Below are 15,973 nucleotides of genomic sequence, written 5' to 3' on the forward strand. Positions count from 1 at the left end.
ACCGACAGGCTCCACCGCTGCATCGATCAGAAAAGACTCCACTGCCACACCAACAAGAGCATGAGGCTCCACCGCCACGCTGACCATACCGACAGGCTCCACCACCGCAACGACCAGACCGACAGGCTCTACCACCAAACTGACCATCCCGACAGGCTCCACCGCTGCACTAACTAGACCAACATGCTCCACCGCTGCGCTCACCAGACCTACAGGCTCCACCTTCATACCGACCAGAGCAACAGGCTCCACCACACCGACTAGAACAACAGGCTCCACCGCTGCACCGAATAGACCGTCAAGCTTCACCGCCGCATCGATCAGAACAGCAGGCTCCACCGCCGCACTGACCAGAGAGGCAGTCTCCACTGCCACATTGTCTCTAACGGCAGGCTCCATCGTTGCATTAACCAGAGCAGGAGGCTCCACTCTCATACCAATCAGAGCGGGAGGCTCCACCACCGCACTGACCAGAGCAACAGGCTCCACCGCCACACCGACCAGACTGACAGGCTCCATCACTGCACAGACCAGACCGACAGGCTCCACCGCCACACCGACCAGACCAACAGGCTCCACCGATACACCGACCAGAGCAACAGGCTCCACCGCCACACCAACCAGACCAACAGGCTCCACCGCCACACCAACCAGACCAACAGGCTCCACCGCCACACCGACCAGAGCAACAGGCTCCACCGCCGAGTCGACCAGACCGACATGCTCCATTTCTGCACCGACCAGAACGTGAGGCTCCACCGCCGCACCGACCAGACCGAAAGGCACCACCACCACATTGACCAGACCGACAGGCTTCACCGCTGCATCGATCAGAACAGGCTCCACTGCCGCACCAACCAGAACATGAGGCTCCACCGTCACACCACCCAGACCGACAGGCTCCACCACTGCACCGACAAGACCGATAGGCTCCATTGCCACACAGATCAGAGCAGGAGGCTCCACCGCTGCATCGACCAGAGTGGCAAGCTCCACCACCGCACTGACCAGTGTAACAGATTCCACTGCCATACCAACCAGAGTGGCAGGCTCCACTGCCGCACCAACCAGAGCGGCAGGCTCCCCACCACACCGATCACAGAGGCAGTCTCCACTTCCCTACTGTCCAGAATGGCAGGCTCCACCTACCAGGGAGGTAAGCTTCACCACCACACCAACCCGAGCTGCAGACTCCACTGCCGCACCATCCCTATTGGTAGTCTCTATCGCTGCACCATCCCTAGCTGTAGACTCTGCCGCTGCATGCTCCACTGCAGCACCGACTGGAGTGACAGGCTCCACCGCCATACCGACCAGAGCGACAGGCTCCATCGCCACACAGAGTAGACCGACAAGCTTCACCGCTGCATCGATCAGAACAACAGGCTCCACCGCTGCACTGACCAGAGAGTCAGGCTCCACCGCCACATTGTCTCTAACGGCAGGCTCCACTGCAGCACCGACCAGACTTACAGGCTCCACCGTCGAGTCGACCAGGCTCCATTGCCGCACCAACCAGAACATGAGGCTCCACTGCCACACCGACCAGACCGACAGGCTTCACCGCTGCATCGATCAGAACAGGCTCCACTGCCGCACTGACCAGAACATGGGGCTCCACCGTCACACCAACCAGACCGACAGGCTCCACCACCGCACCGACCAGACCATGGGGCTCCACCGTCACACCAACCAGACCGACAGGCTCCACCACCGCACCGACCAGACCGACAGGCTCCATTGCCGCACTTACCAGAGCGGGAGACTCCACTGCCACACCAACCAGAGCAGGAGGCTCCACCGAACAGAGTGGCAAGCTCCACCACCGCACTGACCAGAGCAAGAGACTCCAACGCCGTACCGACCACAGAGGCAGGCTCCACTGCCGCACCAACCAGAGCGGCAGGCTCCCCACCATACCAATCAGAGAGACAAGCTCCATTTCCCTACTGTCCAGAATGGCAGGCTCCACCTACCAGGGAGGCAAGCTCCACCACCGCACCCAAAAGAGCGTCGGGCTCCATCGCTGTACTAATCAGAGCATGAGGCTCCATCTCTGCACAGTGTCTCGTGGCAGACTCTATGGCTGCACCCTTCACCACCGCACCAACCCGAGCTGCAGACTCCACCACCGCACCATCCCTATTGGCAGTCTCCATCGCTGCACCGTCCCTAGCGGTAGACTCCGCCGCTGCTCGCTCCACCGCCACACCGACCAGAGCGACAGGCTCCACCGCCACACCAACCAGAGCGACAGGCTCCACCGCCACACCAACCAGAGCGACAGGCTCCACCGCCACACCAACCAGAGCGACAGGCTCCACCGCCACACCAACCAGAGCGACAGGCTCCACCGCCACACCAACCAGAGCGACAGGCTCCACCGCCACACCAACCAGAGTGAGAGGCTCCACCGCCACACCGACCAGAGTGAAAGGCTCCACCGCCACACCGACCAGAGCGACAGGCTCCACCGCCACACCGACCAGAGCGACAGGCTCCACCGCCACACCGACCAGAGCGACAGGCTCCACCGTCACACCAACCAGAGTGAAAGGCTCCACCGCCACACCGACCAGAGCGACATGCTCCACCATCACACCAACCAGAGTGAAAGGCTCCACCGTCACACCAACCAAAGTGACATGCTCCGCCGTCACACCAACCAGAGTGAAAGGCTCCACCGTCACACCAACCAGAGTGACATGCTCCACCGTCACACCAACCAGAGTGAAAGGCTCCACCGTCACACCAACCAGAGTGACATGCTCCACCGTCACACCAACCAGAGTGACATGCTCCACCGCCACACCGACCAGAGTGACAGGCTCCACCGCCACACCGACCAGAGTGACAGGCTCCACCGCCACACCGACCAGAGTGACAGGCTCCTCCGCCACACCGACCAGAGTGACAGGCTCCTCCGCCACACCGACCAGAGTGAAAGGCTCCACCGCCACACCGACCAGAGTGAAAGGCTCCACCGCCACACCGACCAGAGTGAAAGGCTCCACCGCCGTTCTTTGGGCCTTGTTTTCTCACTGTTCACTATGTGGTGAAATTACCTGGCATCAGGATTCTCCAGCAGCATCTTTAGACCACAGGGGGCGCAGTTTTGATGAAATTGCATCCACTTTGCTTGGACAGTTGAAAGCAGCAGAAAATAATGGAGCATTTACGCTACATGTGAACATGGCTCAAATGTCCAAGCAAAGACGCAGCTGAACTTAGGAAAATGCTTTAAAAAATGCAGCAAAAATTTAACCAGAGAAGATTGTTATTGTGTCATGTAGTGCAGATCCTGCAGAAAGCGTGCAGAGAAAAAACGCTACATGTGAACATGTCCTCAGCGGTGCATTTATATTATAATTTATAAGTTTAATGGAGAAAAAAAAATCAATCACATTTGACAACTACATATATATATATATATATATATATATATATATATATATATGTGTGTCCCCGCCCCCTCTTACTGACAGCCAGCCTGTATACATGTGAGAGGTTGTCAGCCCCGCCCCTCTAACTGACAGCCAGCCTGTATACATGAGTGAGAGGTTGTCAGCCCCGCCCCCTCTTACTGACAACCAGCCTGTATACATGTGTGAGAGGTTGTCAGCCCCGCCCCCTCTTACTGACAGCCAGCCTGTATACAGTGTGAGAGGTTGTCAGCCCCGCCCCCTCTTACTGACAGCCAGCCTGTATACATGAGTGAGAGGTTGTCAGCCCCGCCCCCTCTTACTGACAGCCAGCCTGTATACATGTGTGAGAGGTTGTCAGCCCCGCCCCCTCTTACTGACAACCAGCCTGTATACAGTGTGAGAGGTTGTCAGCCCCGCCCCCTCTTACTGACAGCCAGCCTGTATACCTGTGTGAGAGGTTGTCAGCCCCGCCCCCTCTTACTGACAGCCAGCCTGTATACATGAGTTAGAGGTTGTCAGCCCCGCCCCCTCTTACTGACAGCCAGCCTGTATACCTGTGTGAGAGGTTGTCAGCCCCGCCCCCTCTTACTGACAGCCAGCCTGTATACATGTGTGAGGTTGTCAGCCCCGCCCCCTCTTACTGACAGCCAGCCTGTATACCTGTGTGAGGTTGTCAGCCCCGCCCCCTCTTACTGACAGCCAGCCTGTATACATGTGTGAGGTTGTCAGCCCCGCCCCCTCTTACTGACAGCCAGCCTGTATACATGTGTGAGGTTGTCAGCCCCGCCCCCTCTTACTGACAACCAGCCTGTATACAGTGTGAGAGGTTGTCAGCCCCGCCCCCTCTTACTGACAGCCAGCCTGTATACATGAGTGAGAGGTTGTCAGCCCCTCCCCCTCTTACTGACAACCAGCCTGTATACATGAGTGAGAGGTTGTCAGCCCCTCCCCCTCTTACTGACAGCCAGCCTGTATACATGAGTGAGAGGTTGTCAGCCCCGCCCCCTCTTACTGACAGCCAGCCTGTATATCTGTGTGAGAGGTTGTCAGCCCCGCCCCCTCTTACTGACAGCCAGCCTGTATACCTGTGTGAGAGGTTGTCAGCCCCGCCCCCTCTTACTGACAGCCAGCCTGTATACCTGTGTGAGAGGTTGTCAGCCCCGCCCCCTCTTACTGACAGCCAGCCTGTATACCTGTGTGAGAGGTTGTCAGCCCCGCCCCCTCTTACTGACAGCCAGCCTGTATACCTGTGTGAGAGGTTGTCAGCCCCGCCCCCTCTTACTGACAGCCAGCCTGTATACCTGTGTGAGAGGTTGTCAGCCCCGCCCCCACAGTGAGTTCAGGATGAGGCGCCCCCTATCCTGTTGTGTATTTTCCATACCTTATTGATGGCCATGAGGGGAGACGTGAAAATCCACGGCCATATAAAATCCACCAGTTTTATCCCGACCCTGAACTGAGGCGTATGGATCTCAGATGTGGTGAGAGCGGCGCGGTGAGCAGGCGGCGCTGTACAGACCACACTGCCGGGCCTCAGCTCACAGCTCAGCTTTTATTTTACCACAGCAACCAATCACAGCTCAGCTTTTATTTTACCACAGCAACCAATCACAGCTCAGCTTTTATTTTCCCATAGCAACCAATCACAGCTCAGCTTTTATTTTACCATAGCAACCAATCACAGCTCAGCTTTTATTTTACCATAGCAACCAATCACAGCTAAGCTTTTATTTTACCAGAGCAACCAATCAGAGCTCAGCTTTTACAGTTATATGAAAAAGTTTGGGCACCCCTATTAATCTTAAGCTTAATGTTTTATAAAAATTGGTGTTTTTGCAGCAGCTCTTTCAGTTTGATCTATGTAATAACTGTTGGACACAGTAATGTTTCTGCCTTGAAATGAGGTTTATTGTACTAACAGAAAATGTGCAATCTGCATTCAAACAAAATGTGACAGGTGCATAAGTATGGGCACCCTTATCATTTTCTTGTTTTAAATACTCCTGCCTACTTTTTACTGACTTACTAAAGCCCTTTTTTTGGTTTTGTAACCTCATTGAGCTTTGAACTTCATAGCCAGGTGTATGCAATCATGAGAAAAGCTACTTAAAGTGGCCACTTGCAAGTTGTTCTCCTGTTTGAATCTCCTCTGAAGAGTGGCATCATGGGCTCCTCAAAACAACTGTCAAATGATCTGAAAACAAAGATTATTCAACATAGTTGTTCAGGGGAAGGATACAAAAAGCTGTCTCAGAGATTTAACCTGTCAGTTTCCACTGTGAGGAACTTAGTAAGGAAATGGAAGAACACAGGGACAGTTCTTGTTAAGGCCAGAAGTGGCAGGCCAAGAAAAACATCAGAAAGGCAGAGAAGAAGAATGGTGAGATCAGTCAAGGACAATCCTCACACCACCTCCAGAGAGCTGCAGCATCAACTTGCTGCAGATGGTGTCACTGTGCATCGGTCAACTATACAACGCACTTTGCACAAGGAGAAGCTGTATGGGAGAGTGATGCGAAAGAAGCCGTTTCTGCAAGCACGCCACAAACAGAGTCGGCTGAGGTATGCAAAAGCACATTTGGGGAAGCCAATTTCTTTTTGGAAGAAGGTCCTGTGGACTGATGAAACCAAGATTGAGTTGTTTGGTCATACAAAAAGGCGTTATGCATGGCGTCAAAAAAACACAGCATTCCAAGAAAAACACTTGCTACCCACAGTAAAATTTGGTGGAGGTTCCATCATGCTTTGGGGCTGTGTGGCCAATGCCGGCACCGGGAATCTTGTTAAAGTTGAGGGACGCATGGATTCCACTCAGTATCAGCAGATTCTTGACAATAATGTTCAAGAATCAGTGACAAAGTTGAAGTTAAGCAGGGGATGGATCTTTCAGCAAGACAATGATCCAAAACACCGCTCCAAATCTTCTCAGGCATTCATGCAGAGGAACAATTACAATGTTCTGGAATGGCCATCCCAGTCCCCAGACCTGAATATCATTGAACATCTGTGGGATCATTTGAAGAGGGCTGTCCATGCTCGGGGGCGACCATCAAACTTACAGGAACTGGAATTGTTTTGTAAAGAGGAATGGTCAAAAATACCTTCATCCAGGATCCAGGAAATCATTAAAAGCTACAGGAAGCGACTAGAGGCAAAAGGAGGATCTACTAAATATTAATGTCACTTTTCTGGTGCGGTGCCCATACTTATGCACCTGTCAAATTTAGTTTGAATGCAGATTGCACATTTTCTGTTAGTACAATAAACCTCATTTCAAGGCAGAAACATTACTGTGTCCAACAGTTATTATGACTCACCCCCTGGGCCAGTGCTGTAGTGCGGCGCGCGTGCGCACGGGGGATACCCGGAGCCGGATCCGATGGGGGTAGTAGTCTTCGTGTGGCGGTGACCCGGTCCACGCCCAGGGTGGTCAAACTAAGTGGCAGTTATTGGTATGATGGTATTAGTGTCCGACTACGCCACCCGTTGAATGCGGTTATGAAACCGCCGCTGCAGGGCAGACCGCTGAGGCCGGTGGTATAGGTGTGCAGCAATGTTGATATAACCCCCAACGGGAGAGGTATGGCCTCAGGGCAGCGGATGTGGGTGATGTTGGGAGTGATGGTGTGGATGTCCCAGCACTAACGGTGCGACAAGGAAGCACGGAGACGCGAGGGTACAGTTCAGGGCCTTTACTGATGGTACAAGGCAAATTCCCCCGGGAGTACTGGCTAGTAGTTGGGGCCTGGTTATTCTGCGAGTAAGCCGGAGTTCCCCTGGCCAGGTGGAGTTGTAGGCCTTCCCGTTAGTCTGTACCCTTCCTGGCTACCCTGCTTTTGGCGGTTACAAGTAGCCCACGTCCCTGGGTATACCGTGTGGTGCTCACCCGTATGGCTGGTGACCTGGGGCCTCCTGTTAGCCTCCGCTCCGGGATGGCGGTGCTGGTCCCTTCGTTGTGACTGAGCCTCCGGGCTTTTATGGCCAGAGGACCTGGAATCCCCTGCCGGATGGATTCTGCTGCTGGGTATATCTTAGTCCCCACAGCCTCGGACTCCTGTGTCCGGTTTTAGTACCTTCTCCCAGGGCGAGCTCTGCACAGCTCCAGCCCCTGGCGCTTCTCCTTGGCTCCTACAGAGCTCCTGATGTCTGTCTGTCCCTGTTTCTGCGTGTCCAGACCAGACTCCGTCTCTGTCTGGAACTCCTCTCTCTCACCCTGCCTCAGCCCCAGTTTATGTAGGGGAAGTTCTTCCCCTCCCAGGACTGGTCAGGAGGTGTGGCATGCTTAGGATTCCTGACCAGGAGACCTCCCACCTGCTCACAGACGTAATACTGCTATTACTGTGGAAACCAGACCCCTGGGGTGCCACATTCCCCCCTAGTGAAATTTAGTACTCCCGGACTAAACATAACAGGGTATAAACAATAACAATTAAATACATGAGATGGTCACGGCGTGTCCGTAACCGGGAAGCAATAAGGGTGTCCATTTCACCAAAGAACAGGGAGCCATAACCAGGTAGGGGTCTGTCCTGCCCCGAGTCTTCAACAGTCTTTAGTCCATTCCTGGGTTACGCTCCAAACATATTTACAACAGAGTTCCGGTTACTCACTGTCCATAACCTGTCAGTCCATATAAAGAAATCTGTAACTGAAAAACATAATTAGCAACGACTACAACAAAAACAGGTAAACATAAAATAGTTAAAGCAACTAGCCAACTTAGATTCTCCAACGTACGGGCATCTGGCCTCTGGTAACCCTAGTGGACCTACGGAGCTCACTAACTGGTCCTGCACTACAGGGTGTAGGAGGTGTTATGGGCAGGCTGGGCAGCTTTCTGCGCACTCTTTGGCTCACTAGGGGCACGGCAGGCTCACTACTAGCAGAGGGTTGATCCTCCTGTACTGCTGGTGTGGACTCTTCTGCCTCTTGGGCCGGCTGCTCTTCCAGCTCTACTGGTTCCTCTGTAGGCACTTGCGGGGCTGGCTGGAGAAAGGTGAGGACGGGTACCACGACAGCACCGTTTACTTGTGTCCAAGACCGGGGGAAGTCTCCGAGTACAGTCCTGATCATTTCTTCCCTTTCCTCTGCGGGTCGAGGGTTTTCTTGATCTTCCTCTTCAGGGTTTTGCAGCTGCTCGGGACACTTCTTCAGGTGGTCTCTGGAGACAACGGCTGTGGTTTCTCCTCCATCCTTACTGATCACGCAAATCTTTGGGCTCTCATGGCTTGATGGCAGTACGGTGTACGGGTCCTTCTCCCACTGGTCGTCCAACTTGTGGAGCCGTCTTTTCCTCTTCAAGACCTGCTCTCCAGGTACCAGGGGAACAGCGGGAGCATACTGATTATAAGCCCTCTCTTGCCTTTCTCTAGCTTGAGACAGACTTCGCTCCACGCTCTCCTGCACTTTCCGATACTGCTGCTGCCGTCCTGTATCCCAGTCTGCCTCTGGCAAGGTGTCCTCGGGCGTCAGGACTCCCATATCCAGGTCGATAGGCAGCTTACCAGGTCTCGCTCTCATTAGGTAAGCCGGGGTACAGTTGGTAGAACCTACAGGGATGAGGTTGTATAGGTCCACCAGATCAGGCAGCTTCTCAGGCCACAGACTGCGTTCTTCCAGGGGCAATGTTTTCAGGAGGTCTATCACCACCTGGTTCATCTTCTCGCAGAGACCATTAGTTTGTGGGTGATAGGGCGTTGTTCTTATCTTCGTGCAGCCATACAGGTTGCAGAACTCCTGGAAGACTTCCGCTTCGAAGGCTGGCCCTTGGTCTGTCAGCACTTGGTCCGGGTACCCGTGTGGACGGCAGAAGTGCTGCTGGAAGGCTCTAGCTGCTGTTTGAGCCGTTAAGTCCTTGACCGGGACCACCACCAGGAACCGGGAGTAATGATCTACGATTGTGAGGGCGTAGACATACCCAGATCTGCTTGGAGCCAGTTTCACATGGTCCAGGGCTACCAGTTCCAGTGGCTGTCGGGTGATGATGGGCTGCAAGGGAGTCTTCTGGCTGGCACGGTCCTTCCTTCTTAGGTGGCACGGTCCACAGTCTCTGCACCACCTCTCGATGGCTCCTCTCATGCCTACCCAGTAGAACCGTTCACGCAATAAGAACTCCAGCTTCTTCCACCCGAAATGTCCTGCTCCGTTGTGGTACGCCTCCAGAATCATAGCCGCGTCTCGTCTGGGGACCACTACCTGCCAGGTCAACTCATGTGTTCGAGAGTTAACCATTCTCCGGCACAACTTCTCCCTGTAGAGGAACAGCCTACTTTTCTCCTTCCACAGTTGCTTAGTCTCCTCTGGGGCGTCTGGGTCCAGACTGGCATCGGCTTGGGTCAGCATTTCCTTCACCAGACTGACTGCAGGATCACTGTCTTGCGTCTCCGCCCAGTTGTAGTGGGGCAAGGGATTGAACGTCGCGGAGCGCCTGTCCTTCACACGGTGGGAATACAGGGTAATCCCATGACGGTGGAACGCAGGGAGCTCAACTTCTTCCAGATCTTCTGGATCTTCCCCTACGTCCGGTAAGTTCGGCATTCTAGACAGGGCATCCGCGTTGGCATTTGAGCGTCCTGCCCGGTATTTGATGGTGAATTCAAAGTTGGACAGGCGAGCCATCCATCTCTGTTCCAGAGCACCGAGCCTTGCAGTATCCAGGTGTGTCAACGGGTTGTTATCCGTGTACACGATGAATTTGGAGGAGGCAAGGTAATGCTTGAAACGTTCGGTCACTGCCCACACTACTGCCAGGAACTCCAGCTTGAATGAGCTATAATTCTCAGGGTTCCTCTCGGTGGGTCGTAGCTTTCGGCTAGCGTAAGCGATTACCCGTTCTTTTCCTTGCTGGATCTGGGACAGCACGGCTCCTAGCCCGATGTTACTTATGTCCGTGTGGAGGATAAAGGGCTGGCTGTAGTCTGGATATGCCAGGATTTCATCCCCCGTGAGGGCCATCTTCAGCTGGCAAAAGGACTCCTCTTCCAGCTTTTCCCACCTGAAGGGCGGCTTCTGGTTTTTGGCTTATCGAGATTGACCTATCAGGAGGTCCTGCATAGGGGCTGCCATTTTGGTGAAACCGGGAATGAATCTTCGGTAGTAGCCTACCAACCCGAGGAACTGCCGCACTTCTTTTATGCTGGAGGGTCTTGGCCAGTCCTTAATCACGGTGATCTTATCAGGGTCAGGAGCCACTCCGTCAGCACTCACCACGTGTCCCAGGTATTGCACCTTTGGTTTCAGGAGGTGACACTTGGAGGGTTTCACCTTTAGGCCGTAGTTTGCCAGAGCTTCGAACACTTCTGCCAGGTGTTTCAGGTGGTCCTCGTAGGTCTTGGAATAGACGATGACATCGTCCAGGTATAACAGGACCGTCTCGAAGTACCGGTGTCCCAGACAGCATTCCATCAACCGTTGGAAGGTTCCTGGTGCGTTGCAGAGCCCGAACGGCATGCAGTTAAATTCGCTGAGACCCATCGGGGTGGTGAATGCGGTCTTCTCCCGGTCTGCCTCTGCTACAGGAACCTGCCAGTACCCGCTAGTGAGATCCAAAGTAGAGAAGAAATTAGCAGATTTTAATGCAGCTAAGGACTCTTCTATCCTTGGTAACGGGTACGCATCTTTGTGTGTGATACGGTTGACCTTCCTGTAGTCTACACTCATTCTCATAGTGTTGTCCTTCTTTTTCACTAAGACTAGTGGAGCTGCCCAGGGGCTACAGCTGTCCCTGATTACCCCAGCCTCCTTCATGTCTCTAAGCATCCCCTTGGCGTGTTGGTAGTGTGCAGGGGGTACGGGTCGGTATCTCTCCTTTATGGGAGGATGGTCTCCCGTGGGGATGTGGTGTTCTACCCCCTTTACTCGCCCGAAGTCTAACGGGTGTTTACTAAACACTCTCTCGTACTCTTGAACCACCCGATAGACTCCTTGTTTCTGGTGTGAGGGAGTGGATTCGGTACCCAGATGTAGTTTCTGACACCAGTCCCCCACTGGTTTCTTAGAGCCGTTACCTTCCTCTGGTTGAGATGGAGGCAAGGGTTCCACGGCCTGTACAGAATTCTGGTTTATGGTGAACAATTTAGCTAGCGTGGCATACCGGGGCAGGTGTACTTCTCTCTCACCGATATTTATGATGCGAACGGGCACCCTCCCATGGCGTACATCGACCACCCCCCGTGCTGTCAAAATGGTGGGCCTACTGTCTGAGTAGACGGGTTCTACCATTGCTTGGTAGTCTCTACCTCTTAGACCAATAGCTGCCCGGCACCAAATCATCATCTCACTTTTTGGGGGCATGGCAATAGGGAACGGGTCACACATTCTCACGCTACCTATCTCACCACCAGATAGTTCCACCTGTTGCCGCTTCATCAGCGCCCGGATCTCTTTTTGGAGCACACGCTGCTGGCCGGAACTGGCGTTCTTGGCAACCTGCTGTAAAATGAGAATCACCTCTGCAAGACAATTTTCAATTACATTGGTTCCCAGGGTGATTCTAGGGTGACTCTCATGACGGTCTATGTCCACTATAATCAGTCCTTGTGCCGCCAGTTCGACTTTACCGATTTTAATGGTCACCTCCTTGAATCCCACCTGCGGCACGGGCTGACCATTGCTGGCGATGATACTCAGGTCGTCGTCTGGGTAGCGGGTTATGTCCGAATCATTCCAGTACTGCTTGAAGAGCACGTACGGGATGGTGGTGACCTGTGACCCAGTGTCTAGTAGGGCACTCATAGGAATGCCATCCAGTACCACAGGCAAGATTGGACGTCCCCCTACGTATTTATCACGCCAGTTTGATGGGCCTGATGGTCTTATGCCTGGGGGTTGGCCCTCTACCCCAGGTTGTGCCCGTTTAAATGACAGTACCTTGCCACATGTCCGGGTTGATTGCAGCGGCGGCAAATAGGTCGTCCGTCCTCGTTGTATAGATCGCTGGGTCTTCCTCTGGCCGGTGGGGTCCTCCTTAGTCGGTGCCACGGGATGTCAGCCGGTCCGGATGCCAGCTGGATCTTCCCTGCAGTAGAAACCTGTAAAGACTGCACAGTTCGGGTTAGCGCGGCAACGCTTTTAGTTAGCTCTTGGACCTGATGTTAGAACCTTGCTGTTAGGTTTTTTTTCCTTTGCTGGTCACATGACCTTGTTGGCCTATTTAGTCCTGCTCCGCCCTTCTGGCTTTGCTGGACTTCATTGTATATCTACTTTCTAGCTAGCCTGTGCTCTGTATCTAACTCTGTTAGTTTGCTTGGTCTACGGACCTCTATGTTCTATCTATTTTGTTTGTTCGTCTGTCTGCTACTATTTCTGTTAGGAGGTGTCCCATATTCCTCCCAGTCCTTAGTACTTGTAGGGATTCCCTCCCCACATCTATAGGTCTTCGTACAGACTAGATTAGGACTTTAGCAGGTCTGATCGCAGGATCAGGTTCCCTGTTACATCGTAGGGATTCAGCTGAGTCTCATAGTAGGGACAGATCTCCTCTCTTTCCTTAGCTTTGGTAGCAGAACATAACAGTAAGTCCAGCCAGCAAATTCTCTAAGGAAAGATTTTTCTGTTCCATCATGGTGTCGGTTCAGGATTTGGCTCATCGCCTGCAGGGACTCTCTCTGGAAGTGGCCGAGCTCCGTCAGCACGTGAGTAACTGTCCTGGAGCACATTTCTTGGAGCCTAAGGTATGTTTGCCGGATTTGTTTTTTGGTGAACACCGAGAATTTTTTTCATTTAAAAATGCTTGCTTATTGTATTTTCGTTTGAGACCTAAGTCCTCTGGGGATGAATCCCAGCGCGTAGGGTTCATAATGTCACTTTTGCGCAAAGAGCCTCAGGAGTGGGCTTTTTCTTTGCAACCTAGTGATTCATGCTTCAGATCAGTGGATAGTTTTTTTTCTGCTTTGGGACTATTATATGATGATCCTGACCGTGTGGCATCAGCTGAGACTGAGTTGAGACGTCTAAAACAAGGATCGGGTAATGTGGAAAAATATTGTACACATTTTCGTCGTTGGTCCACTCAAACAGGGTGGAACGATTCTGCTCTGAAAAGTCTATTTCTTGCTGGGCTCAGTGAAAGGGTTAAAGACCTGCTAATTGCTTATCCTACACCTGAAGATTTGCAACAGGCTATGCAATTAGCTATACGGGTGGATAGAAGACTGCGTGCAAGGGTTAATGAGAGCAAATCCTCTGCTATGTCAGTTTCTGGTTATGAGAATGTGTGTACTAACAGTGGTGAACCGATGGAGATTGGATCGGTGGCACCTCGCTCTCAAGAAAAAGACCGTCGATTTTCTGAAGGCTTGTGTTTCTATTGCGGGAAATCTGGTCATTTGATTAAAGGCTGTGAGCTTCGTATGAAGAAAGAAAAAAAAATGGTCAGTCATGCCCGTATTGCCTGTTTAAATTCCAAGGGTATATTTTTAGCTGCTTCCACGATTGCTCAGGAAAAATTAATGGAATTTCGGGTGTTTGTTGATTGCGGGTCTACACTGAATGTAATTGATGGGGGATTCGTGGAAAAACTCAATTTAAAACCTGAACCTTTATCATCCCCCATTGCTGTGGTTTCTGTGGATGGTTCCCCTTTGAAGAATGTTACTCTCAAGGTCTGTGAATTTCCTCTCACTATTAATGGTGTTCACCATGAGAAATTGGATTTGGTAGTGTTGAATAACTTGCCTTCTCCAGTAATATTGGGTTTGCCCTGGTTAAAATTTCACAATCCTGTACTGGATTGGTCTACCAGTGAAATTAAATCCTGGAGCCATAAATGTTATGACAAGTGTTGTAACGGGCGTATTGCAGCTTTGGATAGGGGAGAATTGCCTGTTCCTATTCAGGATTTTTGGAGAGTTTTTTCTGAGAAGGAATCGCAGGTTTTGCCTCCCCATAGAGACTATGATTGTTCTATTGAATTTGTCCCTGGAGCGACTCTTCCTAAAAGTCGTTTATTTAACCTTACTATTCCTGAGAGGAAGGCTTTGGAGGAATACATACAGACAAGTTTGGCCGCCGGTCACATTAGGCCCTCTAAGTCTCCTGTGGCGGTTGGATTTTTTTTTGTAAAAAAAAAGGACGGCGGTTTACGTCCTTGTCTGGATTTTCGTGAGATTAACAAAATTACGGTACGCAATCCTTACCCACTGCCATTGATTCCTGATCTGTTTAACCAGTTATTGGGGGCCAAGTGGTTCTCTAAAATTGACCTTAAGGGGGCATACAATCTGTTGCGCATGAAGGAGGGTGACGAATGGAAGACTGCTTTTAACACTCCTGTGGGTCATTTTGAGAATCTGGTTATGCCTTTTGGTCTTACTAATGCTCCAGCATTTTTTCAGAATCTTATTAATGACATCCTTAGACCTTTGATCGGTAAAAATGTGGTTGTGTATTTGGATGACATTTTGATTTATTCGCCTGATCTGGAGTCTCATTGGCGGAGCGTGCGTGAGGTATTACAGTTATTAATGGACAATTCGCTTTTTGCTAAGCTGGAGAAATGTGAGTTCGCTGTACAGAGAATTAGTTTTTTGGGCTACATTATCTCCAGTGAAGGTTTTGAGATGGATCCGGTTAAGGTTCAGGCTGTGCAGGAATGGCCTAGGCCTATTGGTTTGAAATCGATACAGAGGTTTTTGGGTTTCGCCAATTACTATAGAAAGTTCATAAAAATTTTTTCTAGTATTGTCAAACCTCTGACTGATCTCACCAGGAAAGGTGCTGATGCGGTTCAGTGGTCTTCTGAGGCCATTGAAGCTTTTGTGTATCTCAAGGAGAGGTTCACCTCTGCTCCCATCCTTATGCAGCCTGATGTTACTAGGCCGTTTTTGGTTGAGGTTGATGCTTCCTCTGTGGGGGTTGGCGCAGTATTGTCTCAGGATAACGGGGATGGAGTACATCCCTGTGCCTTTTTTTCCAAAAAATTTTCAGAGACTGAATTGAATTACGATATTGGTAATCGGGAATTATTGGCTATTAAACTCGCATTTGAACACTGGCGCCACTTCTTGGAAGGTGCGGAATTTCCCGTTCAGGTTCTTACGGATCATAAAAATCTGATATATCTTGATGCTGCCAAGCGCCTGAATGCCCGTCAGGCTAGGTGGGCACTGTTTTTCTCGCGGTTTAATTTCTCCGTTACTTACATCCCTGGTACTAAGAATGTTAAGGCGGATGCCTTGTCTCGCAGTTTTTCTCCCATAGTCGGTGCTGAGAAAGAGGAAAACATTTTACAAGAAGGTGTTGTGATAGCTGCTTTAGACTCCGTTTTGGAAGATGAGATTCTTAAAGCTCAGGAGAATGCCCCATCTAACACTCCTCATGGGAGGTTGTTTGTGCCTGGGACCTTTAGGAGAGATTTGTTTGTTGAGTGTCACGAATCTCGGTTGGCAGGTCATCCCGGAATCTCTGAGACCAAGAGACTGGTGGGTCGCAGTTTTTGGTGGCCTGGATGGCAGAAGGAAGTCATTAAGTGGGTGCGCCAATGTACTATATGTGCTAGATCTAAGTCCTCACATACTCCTGCTGCGGGGTTGCTTTGTCCTTTGGAGGTC

This window comes from Phyllobates terribilis, unplaced genomic scaffold, assembly GCF_046119375.1.
Source record: "Phyllobates terribilis strain yellow unplaced genomic scaffold, ASM4611937v1 Scaffold_1__5_contigs__length_1240528914, whole genome shotgun sequence".
NCBI classification, from domain to species: Eukaryota; Metazoa; Chordata; class Amphibia; order Anura; family Dendrobatidae; genus Phyllobates; species Phyllobates terribilis.